Source organism: Vulpes vulpes, chromosome 5 (assembly GCF_048418805.1).
Source record: "Vulpes vulpes isolate BD-2025 chromosome 5, VulVul3, whole genome shotgun sequence".
Lineage (NCBI taxonomy): Eukaryota > Metazoa > Chordata > Mammalia > Carnivora > Canidae > Vulpes > Vulpes vulpes.
This window is the reverse complement of record NC_132784.1, coordinates 118,049,508-118,074,540: the sequence shown is the minus strand read 5'-3', so window position 1 is coordinate 118,074,540 and position 25,033 is coordinate 118,049,508. Positions and strand designations below refer to the sequence as shown.

The following is a 25,033-nucleotide window of genomic DNA, read 5'->3' as shown; positions in this document are numbered from 1 at the left end:
CTACTGAATATTACATTTGGGTGGGGAGGAGGGAAGCACTGAATTCATTTTAAAAACTTGTGCTTAGACAACTTAGATGCAATACGTGAAAAGCACTGTTAGGAATAACGGGATGCCCCAGAGTTGGCAGCTGTGCCTATAACATGGTGTGTGAGTCACTGCGGGGGCCTCCTCAACAAAATGTCCCTCTTCGCAACCTGCCATTACAATCCTGAAAGTTTTTCAGTCTTCAGAGAAATTCTCAGCCAAACTTAAACCTACTGTAAGATAAAAACTCCCTTAAGCCATTATCTCTAATTCCTGTATGGCTCAGAATTCGTAGCCACTCAAAAGGCAAGACCGCCGGGGATTGTAGGGGGCTGGAGGGGTAAGGAGGGTAAGAAGACGCCCAGGAAAAGACTGGACAAGAGGCATCGAACACAGAGTTTATGTTTTATCACTTAGTCTGGATCAGTCCACAAAGTTAACTCCCAAGTCTATAATGATAGAATCCAACTAAACCCAGGTTACATTCTCAGGCTAAGATTCTGGATACTCTGACACAAATCCAATCAAATGTAGATCTGTTCTTCATCTCTATAATTTGTCACTTTAAGAATGTTATTATGAATGCGATTATCAAGTATGCAATCTTTTGGGGATTTTTTTTTAAACTCGGCATGATTCCCAGAAGATTTATTCAGCATGTTGTGTGTATCAACAGTTTGGGGGTTTGCTGCTTTTTCTGGGTGTTCCATGGTAAAGATGTTAGCATGGTTTGTTTACCTATTAAAGGACATCTGAACTGTGTCCAGTTTGGGGCTGTTATAAAAAGCTGCTATAAATGTTTATAGATATTTGTATGAACACAGCCTTCATTCGTCTGGATTAAGGGACCAGGAGTGCAACTGTTGGGTTGCATGGTAGCTACGTGTTCAGTTTATAAGGAAACCACCAAACACTTCTAGATGGTATAATTCTTTTTATATGTTGCTGAATTCTCTTTGCTAACATATATTTTTAAAGGATTTTAATGTATATATTGATGAAATAGACTGGTCTGAAACTTTATATTGTACTGTCTTTCTTTTGGAACCTTCTGGAGAAGATTGGATAGAATAGGTGTTAGTTCTTCCAAGTTATCTAGAAAAACCATATGGATTTGGAAATTCCCTTTTTGAGAATTTCTAAAATTACAAATTCAATTACCTTAATAGTTACGGGGCTACTCAAGTTGTCTATTTCATGTTGAATTAGTTATAGTGGTTTGTGGTTTTTGAGAAATTATTCTATTCCATTGAAGTTGTCAAATTTATATGTAAAGAGGTTTCTGTAGCTTCCCTTATTACCTGTTTGATGTCTGTGGGGTCTGTAATGATATCCTCTATTTCATTACTTATATTGGCAATTTGCGTCTCCTCTGTCAGTCTTGCTAAAAGTTTGTCAGTTTTGTTGAACTTTACAAGAAACTAGCTCTTGGTTTCCTTTTCTCTATTATTTGATATTGAATTTCATTATATCTGCTCTTTATTATTTCTTTTCCTTTTGTTTGCCTTTATTCCGCCTTGTTTTTCTAGGTTCTTGAGCCTCGGTTATCAGTGAGAATTTACCTCTTTTCCAGTGTATGTGTTTAGTGCTATAAATTTCATTCTGTTGATTTAGGTAAGTCTCACAAATGCTCATATGCTATATTTTCATACTCCCTCAGTTCAATGCATTGTTTTTTTTTTTAATTTCCCTTGAGCCTTCCAGTTTGACTCATCCATTATTTAGATGTATACTTAAGTTCAGAATTTGCAAAGATTTTTAAAAATCTTTTACTAATTGCTCCTTTCTTTCTACATGGTTAGAGAACACATCCTATACAATACAATATAAATTCTTCTAAATCTATTAAACTCTGTTTTGTGATCCATAATATAATATATCTTGAATATGATTCCTTGCCACTTGAAAAAATGTCCATTCTTTTGTTGTTGAATGGAGTATCTTATAAATGTCTAAAAGATTCTGGTTGTAAAATCCACAAATAAAATCTTGTTCTCCATAAACAAGGCATGCCCATTCATTAAATATAGGAGCTCTACATTGATTCCATCACAGATACATTTAAAAAAAAATTAATGGTATTGAACACATCCTACATTAAACTTCTTAATTCTATCCTCTTATTTTTATACATTATTAATCTGTAAAAAGACTATGATTGACACGATAAATTTTAGAGTATACTCCTCTACAGTAACTAATGTGATCCTCACACTACCCCTTTTAAAAAGTTTGTTGGATAAGAGTAACATGCCAATTTTTGCTGATGAGTAAATAATACAACTATGGGAAGGAAAATCTACATTTTGAACCCTGGTTCGCATTCTGCACTGCAGAAACTTCACTGCTATCTGAGTTAACACAGCAGAGTGGCTGGACTTGAACCATGGCTCTAACAATTACTAGTTGAATGATCTGTACAAGGTAGTTACCAGCCTCCTAACCCCATTTCCTCATCTTCGAAATGGGAATGATGATACTATATACCCCAAAGGGCTGTTGTAAGAAGTAAAAGATTTCATATGTGTAAAGAATTCAGGGATCCCTGGGTGGCTCAGCGGTTTAGCACCTGCCTTTGGCCCAGGGCACGATCCTGAAGTCCCAGGATCAAGTCCCACATCAGGCTCCTGGCATGGAGCCTGCTTCTCCCTCCTCCTGTGTCTCTGCCTCTCTCTCTCTATGCCTGTCATAAATAAATCTTAAAAAAAAAGAATTCAGAAAGCATGCCCAGAGCATGCGTGCCATGTGTGTCAGCTAGGACTGCATATCACGTATAATGGAAAAAGAGGCAAGACTGTCCATAAAATTCAGCACATTGATAGCCTCTAATTTGACTTATATTGTCACTATTTTGAAGGTAATAAAGTAAATCAACAAGGTAAATAAAAGTAAATAAACATAAAAAGATAAATGCAAAGGCCTGGTCATTTTTGGCATATGAAAAATATTTCTTTTTCATAGGTTAAAGTGCTTATGCTTCTGGTTCTTCACTATCATGCTTTACAAACTGTGATCCAGAATTATCTACTGCTAGATCCACAAGTCCAAATAATACATTTCATTTTTTTTTTTATATTGGAACTGCCTTAAATTGCTTTAGAAAATACATCAGTTTGTCACTGTAAGGAAAAGGAAAATATACCTAGGCCTCAATGAACAACAAAAGTACCAGAGCATGATCATCCTTTGAAAATTAGTCTGGCATACTAGGAAAAGGTGAACGTCTTCACTATATTTACTATACTCTGCAAGACATGGAATAGACTCTCTGTTTAACAAATAAAAATTATCTGTAAGGTTCTCACTACTCGATGTTTTATGAATATGTCTTCCCCCAATCTCACTATTTATAATAAATGACAACTTGAATTAATATTATTTGCTAATAAAATCATAATAGGAAAAAGATAAAATAAGCATTAGAAAGAACTCTTCTGAATTGCCTCATAGTTCCACATTGTTATTAGAGAAATGAATGAGAGTATTTGTCTAAGAATACAAATCAGACAGGTTAGGTTTATTCAACTAAAGCATCTCTCAATGTACCTCATAAAGAAGTTAAAAACACCATTCTAATTTGGGAGAGGGGGGTGAGTACTGACACAGTATGGCTTGGAGTACTTAGAGGATCAAAACTTTTTCTGTTTACTAATCTGATGATTAAAATAATCAGAAAAACATCTTACTAGCACTCCCAGAAAATAATTCATTTAATTAATAATTATTGAACACTATATCTGAAATTGATGATGTACTATACGTTGGCTAATTGAATTTAAATAAATTAATTAAAAATATGTCAATAATTCTCACCAAAAAAAGTAATTAATCAATATCTAATTCTTGGAAGAAATGTCATCCTTTTTAGTAGATACTGCAAAGTGAGCAGAGAAGGTACTTTCTTTCAGATGCACCATATACAATTGTATCTATTAGTTTGTTGTTAATAATAAAGTAAGTAAAATAAAAGTTAATTCAGCAACTGCTACACGTAAGTCCTTGTGTTGGACACCAAAAAAAGCAAAAATCTTACCATCAGAGTTTACAATCTAGCTCAACTGACAACTGTATGTTTTGTAACAGTGAATTATAAACTTTATGTAACTGTAGAGTAACTCTGATTATTAAAATTTTGGGTGGCATATATAAAGGAAGTAAATGACTCAAAATAGCTCTATCCATATCAGAAACAGTCCAAATAATCACTCCTGTTACATGCCTTAGTGTATGTTCATAAAAACATCTGCAACTCTCACACTTTTCTCTCCATGACCGTCTTTCAGCATTTTCTTACTGAGATTAAGCTACCTTCCCTGACCAAGTTCCCTTTTATACTCAAGAGGAAACATTCTCTCACATTCCAGTAAACATGTGATCTTCCTTTGTTCTGCTGTGTTGCTTGGGTGACACAAATTATAGAAAAGGCACTGGTAAAAAAAAAAAAAAAAAAGAAAGAAAGAAAGAAAAAGAAAAGGCACTGGTGATCTGAACTAGTCATCAGCTATTCCAAAAGAGAAGAGGAATTCAAACCGGTTCTTGAGGAATAAACAGAACTCAAAAAATAGGGCAGAAGAGACTCAGTGACATCAAGAGGACTGTGAACAAAGGCCTGCTGTGGGAGAGCACAAGATGTATTTGGGGACCAATGAAATAACATCTGGAAAGTTGGAGTGGTTAACTGTGATACACTGAACAGCTTACACAAATGCTAAGCCTGTAAATTAAATAAAAATCTAACATATTTAAAATACTAGGCTAAGAAATTTGAAATCTCCTCTCCAGATAAAGGAAAGCCACTGACTGTTTACTAGCAACGCTTTGTTCTTCTGATGGCAACATGATGACGGAGGGGGAGGAGAGGGAACAGAAGTATCCAGAGCAAACAAGACAGTGAAGGCTGGAAGCTAGAAGGCTCCAAACCAGGACTGTGAAAGGGGAAAAAAAAAAAAAAAAAAAAAAAAACCTAAATAAAGAAACAAAATAAGAGACAAACCACAGTGTGTCTTGTATTATATAGAATTTTTCTTTTTTACCAGCTTTCTGCTTTTACTAATATTTATTAATTTCTAGCTTTACTGAGGTAAAACAAAAAATGTATATACTTAAGGTGTCCAATGCAATAATTATGTAAAGATCTAAAAAAGACTAACACAGAAGCAGAATAGATTGGTGGTTACTTTCCTTTTTGATATAAAATATACTTGCAAATTTGCTCAAATTACATACCATATATTGATCTAAGTCTAGAATCAGAAAATGATACACTTTCCATAAAACACTTCCAACCATCCTTCCTCCTCTACTGTCACTAAATTTAGTAGTGAAAACTAGAAGCATCAACATACTAAAGTCTTTTGCAGAGGTTTATCAGAAAGCATACTATCTTTTTCAAGCTATTCATACAACATATGATTCAGTAAAATTTGTATTTTGTTATATTAAATAATATAATTTATTATTATACTATGCCTAATTACTTTTTTCTGGCTCTGTGTGTATGTATATGTTATACATATATGTGTGTGTGTGTGTGTGTGTATAATAGGATTTGTGCCAACAATGATGCTCAACTAAAGAATAATACAATTAGTAGAAAGGTTATGCTATAAATGAGAAATTCACATATTCTAAATATTGGAATTAGTTTAAAGCAACAAAACAATGAATATACACAGATACGGACACATAAATTTTACTCGCCAAATTTTATAATGGTTTTGAATCCTCTTTTTACCAAAAATAAAATATCTGGATAACTTCTTGAACATAGTAAAATATTTCCATTTGTAAAAACACTAACAAAAGGCATTTTGGCATTTTAATGTTTACAGTTATTTGTTAGGATCCTTTATTAAACTGAGTAGCAAAAGATTCTTCTAGTTCCTAAAAAATTAGTGCAATATCTCTTTTCACTTCTTGGTTAAATGTAAGTATTATTTCTATACTGCAAAACAGAGAACAAGACAAACTTTTTCTTTTTTTGCAGTAGCCTATGAAAGAAAATGATAACCAATTAGAAGGCACTGAAAGGAACGTCACAAAAATGTTTACAAATTTTTATTGTAAAATTTTACAATACAAAAGAAAAAACAGAGACAGGGTTAACTTGTATTAAGGTTCTATTATGCACTTTACTTAGGAGTGGATATAAAGCCTATTTTAGATAGATCTGCAATCTATTAAGGGTCAGCAGTAGGAAGAACATACCACTGTAGGCTAAATAAATCCACATCATCAGTGACTTACCTAACTAGTAACTCTACTTACTTGGATATGCATTGTTCAAGAAGAAGAATGTCACACAAAAGAAAGAACAAAATTGACTGAATAATACAATTAATAGAAAATAAACTATTTTCACACAAAAGACTGACTTCATTTGGCTAAAAATTACTTTTTGGGGCTTCATTCCTTGGACATGACTTTAAAATTATTCATTTTCTTCTCTGTTTTTATGCCTGAGGCCAGAATTGAAGCAAAGACTCTCTTTAGTTATTGAGCCTAAGGCTAGAAAAATCTGGCACCACCCCTCTTCCATTTGCTACAGGGAGTATAAAATGGAAGAACAGCCGTGGAACAATCTGACAATTGGGCCCTATAAAGAAAGAACGTATGGTTATCAGAGTGCCTCCCAAGAGCATGGCCATAAATGCTATGAGTTTTTGCTTTGCATTATAAACTTGCCTACCCTGGGATGTCCTTCACTTGCCCGTGTCTTTTTAACTCTAGCTTTGAACTTGAGCTCATCACTTACCAGAGCAAATTCTGCTATACAAATAGAAGGGAGAACTAATTAGGCAGAGGCTTTACCATAACCATAAGAAAAAGAAATCGTTTCCAATGTTCTATAGGATTCAAAAGGAATCAGAGAGTGAAGTCCTTTCTAATTTGGATTACTAAAGAGTAGGGCCATATGTGCCCAGCACAGCTAATTAAAGGAACACGGGCAGTTCATTAAATAAGTATCATAGTTTGAGTTCAATTAAGACAATCTTAAGATAAAGATAGTCTCCCTCATTTCCAAACATCTATACCCTTCAGATTTCCACTCTGAAGGAACAAGAAGTACAACAGAAGGTAAAATTATATGTTAGACTAGCTAATCTAAATTTCTTCTATGTCTCAGTATCATGATTTACAATTATGACTACTCAATAGCAATTGTGTTGAAGTTTCATTGTCCAACAGTGGACAATGGACTTAATTCTACAAAGTTGATAAGAAATAGTAAGTAGGTGAAAGTTTTTTAAAAGGGTGTCTAGATCATTCTAAGAGTTTCTTTCTTCTTTGACTATACAACTAAAATCAACCTAATTATTCTTTTTACAAAAAGGAGAAAAGACCTCACTTTTTATTTTAATTAAATATTCCAATTTTTTTTTTTTAACTTGAGTATCCTATACATCACACACTTAATATTTCCTCTGCCAAGAAGACTGGAATGTATTTGATCAGTGTTTCCAATACTTAGCATCCAGAAAAGGTTTCTGAAATTCCCCACAACTGAGCCCAGAAGATGAGGGATGAAGAGACAGGGGTTGTATTCATGCATATTAATGGCATACCGCCCATGACACCATAGCAATGCGTCAGCAAAGCCCTAGGCTTATTCTAGCCCTTGGAGAAACACAGATTTCACTTCAGTTTATTTCAACATGAACTGGGTATTCATTCTTTAGAAAAGAAGTTTACTTTGCTCTGTGCTTGAATAAAAACAAGGAAAGAATATCAAGGTTCTTACCAGTACAGAGTTTATATTCTGGTAGCAGAGAGGCTACTATATCGCAGAATGTAAGGATGTCACCAAAGAAGTCAGAAGACAAATATGTCACCCAGGTGTGATTACAAACACAGGGAAACTATGATAAAGCTATATTTAGAAAAAGCTAGAGCCAGAAGTTACTTGAGAACTCCTTCCCTACTCCACAAGAAAGATTTGCATACAATATATTTTCAATATTTACCACTGTTATCATTCATTTTAGGTAACAATCTTTCATAGAGTATCATGATTTTTGCTTGGTTGTGTTGTCAAAAAATGTAGAAAAGTAGAAAGAACCTAGGCTTTTCCTTTTTGTGTGTAATTGTTAATATTTGAGGGAATTAAAAGCCTCCTGAATATTGCTGAGAAAAATCATAAGCTTCCAATGAGAGCTTCATTCTTTTCTAAAATCAGTGGCAAGCAGAGATCCATGTGGACCAACACCCCACATGTTAAATCAGAACCATTCTTGTCCTCCTCTGTTTCTGAGCTCACTGGCATCTCTGTTCTAGATGTGAGTAAATGTTTCTAATTGAGGGAGTATATGAAGCATGAGAGTACATCAGAGAGTAACTTTGTGCACATGGTCCAGGAAGAATTGAGCTTCTCCAAGGCACATGTTACAGAATCATATAAAAGATATAAGTTCCTGCAGTAAATATGAAAGAGCCAAAGTGGAAATTGTAACTAAGTCTTTGGTGCAGCAGGGATAGCATTACGAGGGTTCAGAAGAGAGAAAACGACATCTGTGCTTTGCCCAAGGTGTTCCTTCCTAAACGGAACCTGGACATACCATGTGTCTCATTTCTAGTATGAACCTCTGGGTATATTTTGTTACTATGCAAGATCCTCAGCATTACATTTTCTTACTAAAGTATTATAAATTTACCCTCGCGTTTACAATGATACATACATTGGTGCCATATTTTGGGAGTCTATGTTCAAGAATCTGTTCTAGGATTAAGAACAAATTTTCTTTCAAAAACTTTGTCAGATAAAATATATCAAAGCTACATTCTACTTCGCTTTACACATAAGAAATAAAGACTAGTTTTATATAACAAAATGTAAATATCTCTTACTGGTATGGTGACTTTTACGTGGCATATTCTACCTAAAATTTATACATAAAATTCAAGTTTTTTTTATCTCTAGCTAAAATATTAGTTTTGCTTTCATCAGTTAAAAAAAATCTTACTCTTCAACTCTCTTTTGTTTAACAGATTTGATATACTATAAATTATATCCACTGACAAATCTTTTCTCAACTTAGTGGTTTACTTACTTAATGATTACTCCCCTCATTAAGAAATTCTAGTGATATTAGATAATATATAGAAAATGATAAACTGTTCATGAGTGTTATGTAACATTAAACTGAATAACCTACTTCAGTTTCCTTTAGAACTCTCTGAATCACAAGACAGAGTATATTTGTATACAAATATAACTTCAAATTGAACACATAATTATCAACACAAAGCCTAATAACTGACACACTGTTGGTAGATGTTAATTAACTAATATATACAGCAGTAAAGGACAATTTGAATGATACGTGTCTTACTTTTGGCAAAAGAAACTGTGACATTTTAATGCAGCAATGGCTGAAATCTGTTGCTTCTAAGAATAAATATTCTAAAATTAACTTTGCCAATCACAAGGCAATCCTGCTTCACACTCCAAAAAATTCCAAATTTGTTTATTTGGGGATAATCCTCCCCAGAGCTATCCTGAAGTCTAACATTTCTTAGCAGACATCTAAAGGCTTCACTAATAAAAGCCTAAACTGAAATAAACTCACCCTTGTTTCTCTGAGAAGATAATGTCATTAATTTCTGTGACTCCAAGCCAAAAGAACAATGGGATTTTAATCAGCAAACTAACAGACTTGAAAGAATTCAAAGAATTACAATTACCTTTTGGTACTTTAAGAACTGGAGGGGCAAGTTTTATTAGAGTTGAAAAATTGTTAGGTGTTTTGTAAATTTAACCTCAACACAGTTCATTATGATTTTTCTAATCATGAAGAATGAATAATTATTTATTTCTGATCATACATTGTTGAGCAGCTTCTGTAATTCATCTAGCTGGTAAGTGTGGTGTTTACTGCAGAAGAAAAGATATTTGAACAAATCTTAAACATTTATTAATTTGCATATCAAAAAGGCATGTTTTATCTTAGTTCAGCAAGCCAAATAGCTTATAAATATAATCATACGGCATTCATAAATTGAATATGTCTATTAAAATCTACCTTTCCAATGAATCTAAAGGCTTTATCATAATAAAATTTTTAAAAGGTAGTGATTAGGAATACTGATTGGCTCTCCTGAGAAAAACATACCAAAAGGGTGTTTCTAAGTCTATAAACATTTAGCTATTTTTTTTACCATTGTTAAAAAAGAAATTATTAATTTTGAAATGTAATAACTGTAATCTATTCCAAACTATTTTGGTAATACTATTCAAATGGATTAAAAATTAAGATGCTTTTGTGTTTATCTTATAAGGTCAGGTTATCATCAAAAAAATCTTTTTAAAAGGAGTCATTAAAATTTGGGGTAGAGGGGATCCCTGGGTGGCGCAGTGGTTTGGCGCCTGCCTTTGGCCCAGGGCGTGATCCTGGAGACCCAGGATCGAGTCCCACGTTGGGCTCCCGGTGCATGGAGCCTGCTTCTCCCTCTGCCTATGTCTCTGCCTCTCTCTCTCTCTCTCTCTGTGACTATCATTAAATTAAAAAAAAAAATTGGGGGTAGAGGAAAAAAACGAAGCAAAACAAAAATATACCAATGAACATAAACAGAAGAGTAAATGAGACCTAGAAACAAAATAAATGTTCATTACCTAGAGAATGTATAAATCACATGGTACATTTCTAAAACACCTGTACAGTAAGCCAACCTATACAAGAGTCAAGATGAATGAAGTAGAGATACGTGTATCCTCATGGATAAAGTTCAAAACAATATTTTATATTGCTTATGTGTATGTATAGGTATAATTAAGATATAAAACCCCATTTAGGATAACAAATACCAATTTTAAGATAGCAGTTTTCTCTGTGAACTAATGGAAGATAATGGAATCAAAGCATAGTACAAGTACATGGGATGCTTTGACTGGACCCCTAGGGATATACGACTAAAAGTAAATAAGGCTACATATTAAGATTTGACAAGACTGAATGGGTTGTTCCTAATATTTTCTCTTGGCACTTGAAATATTACCCAATTTGAAAATAGTTTTTAAAATACTTGGTTTTTTTTTGGGGGGGGGGTAATTTTTATTTATTTTAGAGAAAAAGAGAGAGAGAGGTAAGGAGAGGGAGACCATGAGTACAGGGAAAGGCAGAGGGAGAAGCAGACTCCCCACTGAGCAGGGAGCTGGGCAGTAGGCTCAATCCTAAGATCCTGGGATCATGACCTGAGCCAAAGGCTGATGCTTAACTGACTGAGCCACCCAGGCGCCCCTAAAATAGTCCGTTTTTAAAACTATGACAGAATTGACATAAGCAAGCAACAGCGATGTGAAAGAGTATCTACCTTGTACTGAGATGTCTCAGGAGCCCAAGACATAAAAGTTTTAAGAATTACAGTATGGGGCAGCCTAGGTGGCTCAGCGGTTTAGCACTGCCTTCCGCCCAGGCCATGATCCTGGAGTCCTGGGATGGAGTCCCACGTTGGGCTCCCTGCATGGAGCCTGCTCCTCCCTCTGTCTGTGTCTCTGCCTCTCTCTCTCTCTCTCTGTGTGTCTCTCATGAATAAATAAATAAATAAAATCTTAAAAAAAAAAAAAAAAAGAATCACAGTAAGGCCAAAAAATAAGTTCTCAATGTACTTCCACCTGGACACATGCAACAAACGATATTCACATTCATGTTTTCATGGGCATTCTAGAAACCACTTGTGGTGAAATAAAGCATTACAGGAACGCACAACTGCCAGGAGTATGAAAGGGAGAAAAATAATCCCTTGCTCAATAGAAATGACAGAGAGCAGATTTAATGCAACTTCTAATGCTCTAGTTAATGACACCTCTATATTTACTCACAAAACAAACTTATCAGAAAACATGTCCACTAAAATTCGGTGATACATCTAAAGTAAATGTCAATGTTTATGACGGTTATTTACAAATCTTAGTCCTCTATGCTATGGGGAGTGCTATCTCATGACACTTTTTCCCAGTTCTCTCTACTCAAAATCACAACTCCGCTTTCTCTACCATCCTACCTTTTTTTTTTTTTAAGATTTTATTTATTTATTCATGATAGACACACACACACAGAGAGAGAGGCAGAGAGAAAAGCAGGCTCCATGCAGGGAGCCCGACGTGGGACTCGATTCCCGGTCTCCAGGATCGCGCCCTGGGCCAAAAGCAGGTGCTAAACCGCTGGGCCACCCAGGGATCCCCATCCTCTCTACCTTTTACATAAGCCATTCCTTCTGCCTGAATTGCTCTTCATGGCCCTGACCCCACTCACTTGATCCTTCTCACCTTACTGATTTCAGCTAAAATGATCCAACCACAAAGAAGCCTTTAGGAAACCACCCTGTGGTTAGTAGTATCCATCGAGTCACTTATATCACTAGCTCTCCCATATGTTGGAACTGGCATAGCAAGAGGGTACTTGCCTATTTTATTAACTGAAGTAGAGTCAGAAGTTGATGTGATTTCTGGAATATAGTGTGGGCTTAACAGAAATGGGCTGAATATACATGAAACTTATATTTTTCAGATATTTCACAAGTAAGTACAAATCTCCAAGCAGTGGGAACTTCTACTGTAAGATATTAGTAATTTACTCTTGTTGTTACTATATTTTTTCTTTATTATTATTATTTTTTACTTTTTAAGCTCTATGCCCAGTGTGGGACTTGAACTCACAACTCCAAGATTAAGAGTCTCATGCTCTACTGACTTAGCCAGCCAGATACCCAACTAACATTTGTTTTTTGTTTTTTTTCTTAAGACAAATAGGACTAATAATTCTATGGTGGGTAAAGTGCTTAGAGTGGTAGCCAAACTATAAGCATGATATAAAATTTTGACCAGAAAGACCTTCTGAAATCATTTACTTATTCTCTTTCTCTAGTAGCCATTCATTCTTTAAGGGGGGGGTGGGAGCGCTATTTACCACAAATCATTATGCATTAATATATTCATGAGACATAAAACTATGAGTGACAACTATCTTAAAATATCCATACTTAACACAGAAAAGGAAGCCTAGCAATTTTTTTTCAGAATTAGAATCTCAACCAAATGCAAGTCAGTTTCTAACTTTTCCAAACCATAATAAATACTTCATTTCAGCATTCTTTGCTACTTATTAAATTGTCATAGAAAAAAATAATCACTAAAATTTCAAAATAATTTTAATTATGCTGTCATACAAAAGTCAAGAAAGACTAAATCACAAAACATTAACGCCAAATGCAAAGAAGCCTTCCTTGCCATCAATATTTATCATAAAGTCACAAAACAATTTATTGCATTAAACTAACACGGGCTTCCCAAAGAGAAATCTCACTTTCTAAGCAAATAAAGATATTTGCCTACAGTCAGTAAAATTAAAATTACAACTTCAAGAATTACCATGCACTTAAACACTGATGGAAGCGAGACTCATCTCAGGGATTGTGCCCTTTGAGCCAAAATTATTTTTTAAAGTTGCAAATCATTGACTTCATCAAATGGCACATTTCTTAACTACAAAGCCTTTTGGTTCAGTTTCAAACACAAATTCTAAGGAAACATAGTAACAGTATAAGAAATCTGAAAAAGAAACACCATTTTCTAATTTCAATTAACCTGGAAATATCTTAAGTTGGTGTGTGTTTGGGAATATAAAAGGGAGACATGTTAATAATGATTACTGGTTGATCAAATTGATATATGTGCCACAGAAATGTGTGCACATTTGGCCATATAAGTAAATTCAGAAGACTTACTTGGTCTTATACCTGATTGTGTTTTAAAGGAAAATACCATCTTTAGGAGAAATAAGCAAAAGTAAAAAAATTATTCCAGCAATTTTAATAACATACACATGTATTCTGCTTTTACTTTGTTTTCTTTTATGTAATTCCATAAACTATGTTCATCAGTAAGATAAAAACACAAGCTCCATCTAAAATTTTACCTAATATAGCTTTCAATTATAGTCATAACACTATTAATGAGGCACCCAAACAAAATCATACCATGGGTTGAAAAAATGTATCACCTGGCTAGAGAGCTCCCTAACACTCAAAAGTAATATTTTCATAAGCAATCAAAAGAAGCTGATTTTAATTATCTAAAAATGCATTCATATTTTTTTTCCAAATTCAAAAATAGATATTCTAGTTCACAACATAATAGTGGAAATTCTCATGATTCCTGAATTATCATCTTCTAAATATTTTATTAAACTATGCTCTTTCTCTTATTTTAATATCAAGAAAAGAAGTAACCCAACTAGTGCCATTGGTCAAAAATAGACCTGGACAAAGGCTTCTATTGGCAGGTACTGCACTCAATCTTCTCAATAATATGAGACATTTTGAGAAGTACCCACTCGATACATGGCCATTGAATGAATGAACAAATAATGGGCAAAGGAATCATCAAGAAACAGAATTTAAGACTCATCTTCAAAAAAAAAAAAAAAGACTCATCTTCAGTAACTCCTAATCATTCCTACCATAGCACAAAAAAAACATCACTTTTACCTATCAGTGTTCAACACGAACAGAAATTTAAATTAACCAAACAGAGTTTGGTTACCTGAGTACCAAGTATAGAAGAGTTTCCATGGTACGAGGTATGAACAGACAAGATCCAAGTCCTTATGTCTAAGGAATCCATGGTCCAGAAATACTTGAAGGCAAAAAGTCAGTTACAAAACTTGTACTGATCCTCTGGGTGTGCATGAACTCCTATCCTGACAATTATATCTTGGCACTTTTTTTTTAAATCAGAATACCATTTTCATAGCCTTAGCCACATAAACACACACACCCCAGACATAATGTCTAATTGCTATGGTCAAGATAGCTTAAGAATTCGGGTTCGATACCCTGCATATCAGCTATATATATATCTGTAGTCAAATCACTTAACTTTCATAAACATCAGTTTCTCCATGTGCAAACCTCATAAGAGTATTTTGAATGTGAAATGAGAAACACAAATTAAAAAGTGGCAAAATACCAAGAATCTTTTAGGTTTGTGTTTCCTCCAACAACATGTTGAGGCACCCCAGAAAGCTACGGGGAGCCCACACAGGCAATGTAACTATTTTAAATTCCAAGAAAATCACAGCAGCATTCAACACAAAGTGGTACTATCATGTTGTTCGTATCTAATTTCTTAGTAGAAGAAACTCTAAGATACTTTTTTTGCCTAGGGATACTGTGAATAAAGTACTGAGAACCCAGGTCATCATGAATCAGGGAAGTGTAGAATTCTGTTTTGCACTAAAAAATGATTTCCTGCTATGTTCCTTCTCTGATTTGACAATGCCCTACATACAGTATTTGCTTTTTTGGCTTTGCTGAACTTGTCCAACAAAAAAAAAATGTTTTTAAAAAGAAATCAAAAAATAGACTTTCTTGCAAGTTCAACTTATACAGCTGTATTAGTAGGGTCCTTGCTTGCAAGTAACAAAAACCTAATTCTGACAGGAAAAGGATTTGGTGCGCGGGCAGGGGAGAATGTGGTATAGTTGTCAAAATCAGGGAGAATCTGAAGAAACGGTCTGAAAACAGGAAACAAGGAGACTGTCCCATAGGAACCAGAGTCAAAGTCAAGAGCAAGAAGTAGCTGTGGGAACGCTGCGCTGGCACTGCGGCCTCCACAAGTCTGGCACGTGTGAACTCTACGGGGCATCATCTTAGCATCCCCAAGGTACCACGTCCTTAAAGGGGAGTCCCAAAGCACAAGCTTTAGTTTGCATGGAGTCGGGAGAAGAAACATCTTCCCATCTCATCCACTCCCAGAGAGTGGCAAGCCCGTGTCTCCCACCAAAATCACTCAGTGAGCATCATCTTAGAAGAAACAAAATTTTAACTTTGCTTAACCAAGATGATCTAATATATCAAACATGTGCTTATTAATACTGTGATTTATCACTTTTACCCAGCTTTTTAAAATCACTGAAAAATAATGTTAACGTGAAGATTTTTACCATCTTCTATCATACTTGAAGCACTATACAAACAGGTTAGTAAGTACATCTAACTACTTGGAAAGTACACAGCAAATACAGACTCAGTGCATTTTAAAAGAAACAAAAGAACAGTCAATATATACAGTGATTTAAGTTCTCTTCATCTTTGTCAGAGTGATCTGTCTTCTCTCATTTATCCTCATATAACTGGGTAGACATGTGCTGCTTTACTATGGAATTCTGTCCATAACTAAGGGAAGAAAGAAGAATCTCATATCAATATTTTATTTTTTTCAGTGTCAGCATTCTCCGTTTTCTCTCAGGATTTAGATCTTACCCTTGGTGAACATCAACTGCCATAAATATGTTAGCCAATAACTGTAACGAGTAAGAGTTATCAAGGATTATTTTATAGGTCAAATTCTTAGTCTTTACTTCCTTTAGAAATACATTTTTTTCAAAAAAAACTCACTAGCTTATTATATGATCATTGATATCTATTTCATAACACTGAAAACAATTAAATGCATTTTTTGCCAAGAGCCAAATCCCACTTGCTTTTTTTAAAAAAGGAATAATATAAGCAATATTTTAAAAAATGAAATTTACTACCTGTTAATTGTGAGGGGATGTGAACATCTGCCAGAATTACTAAAGGAGCTGTATTATCATCAGCCAGGCACCTATACACCTATGATTTATTCTGTTAGTGACCAATGTAACAGGAAGAGAACACATCTAGACGTCAGCACTTTTACGTCACCACTGTCAGGCCCCAATGAATTTCATTTAGCACCTGCTAAAATTAATTAAGTGTTGTGAAGAACAAAATTTAATATTTAATCAAGACCAACATGAATCCAATTTTAGTATAAGTGCTGCCGAAGTGAGCACAAGACCAACATGAATCCCTTTCACCTGAGTCTACCCTTTTGTCATTTGTCAATACACAAAATACAATAATGTTTGCTTCATTTTGGTCTCAGGATTTTATTATGACCTAAAATGTAAATTAATCATTACCAAAATATCCCCTAGAAAGACAACACTTAGTCACCTTTAAAATTAGTTTGAGTGCGGGTAGCCCGGGTGGCTCAGCGGTTTAGCACAGCCTTTGGCCCAGGACATGATCCTGGAGACCCGGGATCAAGTCCCACATCAGGCTCCCTGCATGGAGCCTGCTTCTCCCTCTGCCTGTGTCTCTGCCTCTCTCTCTCTCTCTCTCTCTCTCTCTCTATCTCTCATGAATAAATAAATAAAATCTTAAAAATTAAAAAAAAATTATTTTGAGTGAATTTAAAATAAATTTGAGTTTTCATGTGGATTTTTTTTAACTTTTTAAAAAGATTTATTTATTTTAAAGGGGTGAGGGAGGAGCAGTAGAGAGAAAGGAGGAATGAGAATCTCAGACTACACACTGAGCATGGAGCCTGAGATTGTCACCTGAGCTGAAATGAAGGGTCAGACTCTAAACCAACTGGGCCATTCAGATGCCCTTCATTTGGATTTTTAAAATGTATAGGTAATCCAATTAAATTTATTAGAAAATTCATTCATTGAAAGATAAACAACACAAAATTACCCATGTTACATATTATATTTGTATATTACATAATTTTATACACACACACATATATAAAGAAGTCTATAATTTCAAAATATAATAATTTCAGATATTCTTTGGCAACCGTAATTGCCATCCGTGAATAGTCATATATAAATATAATTTACACAAAGTAAAAGAGTTTGTGTATACATGTATGTGTGCATATATATGAGAAAAAAATTCCTAAAAAGTCATTGACTAAAAAAAGGCAAAAATCACAAGTTAGTAGGTAAGTGGTGAATATTCTTCTTCGCTCTAATTTGTATATTAGATCCTAAGTCCATATTTATTTGGCCTTTTTTCACACCATTATCCTAGCATACAGCAGCTATATAACCAGGTGTCTCTCTATTTATCTATTTATCATTCATTCTTCCATAATAATGAAGACAATTACCAGAAAACTTAAATATCTTTGCATGAAAAGTTTAATCTAAACTATCATTTTAAAAGTGATTCCCCACTGTGTGTGCTGCCAAAAATTAAATGAAATTTTATACACAATTCTTATCTTTAAAAAATACTAGTACTGAAATTAGATGCAAAATATTTTCTGAACACTTAATGTAAGTGCATAATTCTGAAAGAGATTGGACTCCATTCTTAGTTCTTAATCATGAAAGGCAGAAGGGGATGAATGTTCAATATTTTTCATAATTTTTTTTTCGTATTTTGCAAAATATATTGTTTCTTGCCACTTTTTCTCCTTGGGGAGGATTAATCAATATTATCACCACTGTATTAATTAACCTCCTTAATTAATTCTTACCAGAATCAAAGTTAGATCTGCAAAATCTCTTTTCCCTACTTTTTCTTTCCCAAATGCCCTTTTTAGTTTTCCTTTCTCTCTAATCATTCAATATGCAATGCTTTGCTCCCAACCTTTTCCCCCACAAAATTTGGGCTTTTCTAGTCTCAGGTCGCTTTGTTTGCTTTTTTACATTTTTTTTCTTCTATATCATAATCTAATTTCATGGGATGCCTGAGTGGCTCAGTGGTTGAGCGTCTGTCTTTGGCCCAGGGCATGATCCTGGAGTCCTGAGATCGAGTTCCATATCGGACTTCCTGGAGGGAGCCTGCTTCTCCCTCTGTCCGTGTCTCTGCCTCTCTCTCTCTCTGTGTCTCTCATGAAAAATAAATAAAATCTTTTCCAAAAAAAATCTAATTTCATGACTTTGAGTCCACTTCTATTTTGATGACATCCAAAATAGGAATGCTGCCCCTTGATATCCTCTAAGATCTAAAGTAATCTAACTTCCCTCAGCATATCAACATTCCAGTAATTGAACATACTCCAATTTTACTTGATTTTACAATCACTATCCTGGTATCTCAGAATGAAAAGCACACAGTCATATCTGTCTTTTTACTTCCACACATCTAATCAAATGCTTAGCCTTATCAAGTCCATCTCCTCCCCTAAAGGAGGAGGAAATATATAATTTCCAATATAATCTGGCTCATTTAATAAGTGAATGGTATGATTACAAAAACTAAGGTCAAGCATTTAACCGTAAATTCATAAAGACCTCTCATTATTATCCTAATAAAGAGAATAATGCATTAGTATTTTTATGTGGAAGGCCTTAAATGAGATTACTTCTGGTACTGCTCTAACACACTTTCTTTCCTGCCATGGGATTTCAGATAAATTAATTCTACTTTACACCCATGTTTCAGTGAAGTACTTGGGTACATTCATGTATGTATGCCCTGTAACAAAAACAATTTAATACATGTGCCCTCCCTTATAAAATTCTCTTGCTTTAATAAATGCAATATCTTAGCAGCAATGGTAGATAGAACTCTAAGATATATCTCTCACCCCCACGATTTCTACCCTTTGGCACACACACCTTATTTAATTCCCTCCCCTTCTAGTATGGGTGGAAACTGCAAATATGATGAGATATTTTCCATGATTAGGTTACTCATCAGTTGACTTTTGGGTAAATCAAAGGAGATGCTATCCAGTCGGGCTCAATCCAATCAGGTGAGCCTTTGGAAGAACCTGGTTCTTCTTTCAGTCAGAGACTTAAAGTGTGAGATGGACTGATTTCACAGAAGGGATATTCTGTTACTGGTTTTGAAGATCGGGGATCCACATGACAAGGTATGTCCACAGTTTCCAAGAACTAACCGTAACCCCTGGCCGACAGCCCAGAAAACAGAGACCTCACTCAGTCCTACAACCACAAAGAACTGAATTCCACCAACAACCTGAATAAATGTAGCAGCAGATTCTCTTTAGCAGATACGAACACAGCCTCAACCGCATCTTGACTTCTGTCTTAAGACTCTGATTTGAGAACCTAGCCATGTCCTAACAGACTTTTGAGCTGCAAAACTGAGTTAATAAATGTATATTGTTTTAAGCTGCTAAGTTTATTGGCAACTTGCTACAGAGCAAAAGAAAATACCCATTGCAGAAAAAAAAAAAAAAGCAGTTTCTACTTCACGATTAAAACTTCGAGTAAAAAAAATAAAAAAATAAAAAAAATAAAATAAAACTTCAAGTAGTATCAATTTTAAAATGAACTCTATATTTAGGTTTCCTTTACATAACATTCTAAAAAGTGAAAATAATATCATTTTAAAAACTATAAATATGTTTATTTTTATATATTTAAATAAATAATATTTTGTCAAAAACTATATTTATAATTTCCCTGAGTGTGATACAGTGTTTTAATTACACAATATATGCTTGATTTTAAAGACCCAGGATAAATCAATAATGCCAGTTACTGGGCTTCATTTGGCAAAAAATCATGATGACATAAAACCTTCATTTAACTCAAATTTTTCAGAAATACAAAAATGTGAACAACTTATTTAGATGTCAGAAAAGAAAATAAATCTCAGGCCATAGCTGACATGAATTAAGCCATTCAGCCATAAATTTCAGTGAGCATTTTTCATGTCAACATATTCTTGTTGGTAATTACTTCTCAGCAATTTTCTAAAGCTTTCCAAGTATACTCATTTTAAGAAAATCCATAATAAAACTTCTCTCGATAAAACTCTTTTCAAAATCTTAAAGATACTTTGCTTCACTTCATATGTAAAGAAAGCATTCATATTAATATGCCACAATCACAGAGAAAAGCTCGTTAGGTAAAAATAGAAGCATGGTTGACATCGCACGCAAAAACACAGCAATGCATGTGTTTTCATTTTAGTCAGGGACCATTACTTTTTTTACCACATTATATAAAATAATCTGAAATAATCTTTCAAACTTGCAGTAAAGACCCACACTTGCCATTTAACATCAAAACACATTTCATTAAGCAGCTTAGCGTTCCTTAGAAATAAAACTGGACTAAGAAAAGAATCCTTTTTATCATGTCTTAGTGAAAGGTGTATCTGATGCCTTCTAGATCCAGCAAAACTATCAACTATTGAGCTTAACCAACTGCCATGAACTGTTCTTAAAGCTTAACGTGTATTCCCTCTTCTCATCCTGACAAGGGCCCCACAAAGTAGGGCCTCTTTTTATCATGCCCAAGCCACTAGAAGGTGGCAGAGGTGCCATCCTGACCACATACATTGCCTCTCTACGGATCACTAAACCCACTGTCACTTTTTTTTGAAGCTCAGTTCCTTCATTTATCCCTCAGTTGTAACAGAAGATAGATACATTGTCCCTCATAAGCCCAAATTTATAATGACTATTTTGGAGAAAGTTTTAAAATCTATCTGATATATGTCTTCTTTCACCTTTTTTTTTTTTAAGATTTTATTTATTTATTCATGAAAGACACAGAAAGAGGCAGAGACACAGGCAGAAGGAGAAGCAAGCTCCTCCCTGCAGGGACCCTGATGTGGGACTCGATCTCGGGACTCCAGGATCATGCCCTGGGCTGAAGGCAGATGCTCAACCACTGAGCCACCCAGGGACCTCTTTCCACCTTTTGAAATGACACCTTGGGAAAGGTGAGCTTGGAAAGTCATTAAGAACATCTGCAGCTAACTAGATATAAGGTTAGCATTCTTTAAAAAAAAAAAAAAAAAAAGATGTATTTATTTGAGAGAGAGAGCACACACAAGGGGCAGGGGGTGGACAGGTACAGAGGGAGAGGGAAAGAAGCAGGATCCCCACTGAGCAAGGAGCCTGACCCGGGGCTCGACCTCATGACCAGGAGATCATGATCTGAGCCGAAACCAAGAGTCTGAAACATAATCTACTGAGCCCCCCTGGCACCCTGAAGTTAGCATTCGGAATCAATATTCCAGTTTACTTAATTCAGATACCCAACTGTAATAACTATATAGAATTAATTCATTCACTCTACAAAGATTCTGTGAGTCTACTGTATGCCAAGCACTTGATTTTCTAAGAGTATACTGTGTGTTGAGTGCCTGCACTCATGGAACTTACACTCTAGTGGTAGAGATAATTTTCAAAAAATTGTAATGAATTAATAAATTAACTACCATGTTACAAGATAATAAATGATATGAACAAAAGAAAAAAGAAAACAGGTTGAGAAATTTTTGCATTATTGAAAGCAGGTGGCAGGTTAAACAGTGGTATAATTTAGCCTCATTAAGGTGATTTTTAAACAAAAAAAAATTAAACATAGGAAGTTCTTATTGTTTCATGAAAAAAAAGATCATCCTTCTAAATCCTTCTGTACTTGAAGAACATGGGCCAAGAGATACATGTTAGCATATAAGACTTATTGAAGGACTTTAAAATCCTTATAGTCCACACAGGACTGAATAACTTTCAAACTGTTTCAAACTATAAAACACTATGAACATGATGCATGAATTTCCTCTACATGCTGTTTCCCTAAATTCTGTTTTTCCCGCACTGAACAAACATGTATTGACTACCTACCATAAGCTGGCATTTTAATGGTACTGACAGTGCTCCAGGAGTCACATTCTGGTGAGATTATACAAATAAAGAGAAAATTGCAATACTATATAAGACAGCTGACTGAAGTATTAGAACATGAGGGGAAATGATCAAAAAATGGGTAGGAGATGAATATGCAAGGAAGTAGAGAACATTGAGGACAATGCAAAGGTACAGAGAATTGAAAGTGTATACTTTGATCATGGCACTGAATACAGTCTTTTTTTTAAGATTTTATTTATTTATTCATAAGAGACACACACAGAGAGAGAAGCAGAGACATAGGCAAAGGGAGAAGCAGGCTCCCTGCAGGGAGCCCAATGTGAGACTCGATCCCAGGACCCCAAGGTCACACCCTGGACCGAAGGCAGGTGCTAAACCGCTGAGCCACCCAGGGATCCCCTGAATACAGTCTTTTATGAAAAAAGATTAGGGATTCCATAGAACATGATAAGCAAGGACATTGCACAAATAATCAGAAACTTTTTGGAGAAACTGAATTTCCCCAAAGTGTTCAGGGCCTACTGCCATAACAGAGATGATAAGTAAGGACTTGAACAAGGTTCTAACAGTTAGGATAAGAGAGACATAAGGGCACAAAGGTATCATTAACAGGTACAATCAATACCAGTTGAAAGCCATAGCTTCTTGGGAATGAAACAGAAACAGAAGTCTAGAAGGACTCTCAGGATTTATGAGGCCTTTCAGCAGAACACGGAGCACATGAGAAGGAACAGGCGCGTGAAAACGATGACTTCAGTAAGGGGCATGTTGAATATGAAATGTGTGTGTGGTACATTTTAATGGAAATTTGCCCTAGACAGTATAATTTATGGCAGCAAAAGAAAGAATTCTAAGAATAAGATGATGAAGGCATCAACTCAAATGGATTTAAATATTTAAAATACTATTTCTTGAGCGGTATGTGTCTTCTAGAAACCATTTTTGTCAAAAAAATAAAAAGACTGTGTGGTCTAATAAAATTTTTATATACTAGGTAAAACAAAGTCCTATGTGGAAAGATTTCTCATAGTGTTAATATATGCAATTTATATCTATAAAAGAGATTAAATATGAAGCATTTGCTAACTTTCTTGCCCAAGGAACATGTTTTTAGTGTAGCATCTTGTGAGACCACACCTCAGTAAAATATCCTAAAGAAAATGTCCTAGATTATTCAGACAGGTATCAGATTGTGTTGGGTCCATCAATTAGTATGTATCTTTATACTGCATTATAGTGCCAAGAGAAAACTGACTCTAGGTGATTAAGATTTCTGATAAGCACGCAAGGTTTTTAAATAGAGGATGGTTCTTTTTATAAAAGTCACAAAACACATTTGATCTTTTGTTTGGCATGGCTCAGACACTTCTCTCTTTAAGTCTCTTAAGTCTATTAATGGTTTTTATACTTAGATAATACTTACATAATTGCTTCTGTATGAATGTACTTCTTAAGATGGGGAGTATTTTCTCAGAAGTTCCTCATCTACTGCAGTATGTTGACGAGTAAGACAAGAGTGGAAGAACAAATGCATGACACATAATAAGATGTCAGAAGTCCACAGAGACTCATGAAGGCTGAGTAAACAGCCAAAGAAATTAGCAGGCATTCTCACACACAAGTTTACTCAGTGAAAAGTTATATTGTTTACTGAGTGCTGTAATTGGCTTTCCTTTGGAAGTTTGACTCAGGTGGAAAGGTTCTATTTTTAGCAGGTACAAAAGAAAACTGCTGGGTATGGTACTTTGAGATGATGAAAGTAATGACACTAGGTGGTATGCGGAAAAAACAATCACTCTACTTACAAAGTTATGCAACAGTATGCAAGTAAGCTGAAGCTAGGTGAAAAATGTAGAGTAATTATTACTCTGACATGCATAAAAGGTAGTCTTAAGTGAATTTCAGGATTTAAAAACAAGATGAAATAGTGAAAGGGAATAAAGGGGAAAGGAGAAAAAAATGAGTGGGAAATATCAGAAAGGGAGACAGAACATGAAAGACTCCTAACTCTGGGAAACGAACCAGGGGTGGTGGAAGGGGAGGTGGACGGGGGATGGGGGTGACTGGGTTACGAGCACTGAGGTGGGTACTTGATGGGATGAGCACTGGGTGTTATTCTATTGTTGGCAAATTGAACACCAATAAAAAATAACTTTATTGGGATCCCTGAGTGGCGCAGCAGTTTAGCGCCTGCCTTTGGCCCAGGGCGCGATCCTGGAGACCCGGGATTGAATCCCATGTCGGGCTCTCGGTGCAGGGAGCCTGCTTCTCCCTCTGCCTGTGTCTCTGCCTCTCTCTCTCTGTGTGTGACTATCATAAATAAATAAAAATTAAAAAAATAAATAAATAAAATAAATAAATTTATTAAAAAAAAACAAAAAACAAGATGAACTCACAACCATCTTTACCCAAGATATCTATTAGCTATTAAAAGAGCCTTATAGGGGATCCCTGGGTGGCGCAGCGGTTTGGCGCCTGCCTTTGGCCCAGGGCGCGATCCTGGAGACCCGGGATCGAATCCCACGTCGGGCTCCCGGTGCACGGAGCCTGCTTCTCCCTCTGCCTGTGTCTCTGCCTCTCTCTCTCTCTCTGCGTGACTATCATAAG

At 35.1% G+C, this 25,033-nt stretch overlaps 1 protein-coding gene across 9 annotated transcripts in view; it reads right to left on the bottom strand.

Moving 5' to 3' along the window:
* PCLO (piccolo presynaptic cytomatrix protein) overlaps window positions 1-25,033 on the bottom strand; it is a 383,872-nt gene that overhangs the window by 317,594 nt on the left and 41,245 nt on the right. The window lies entirely within an intron of this gene.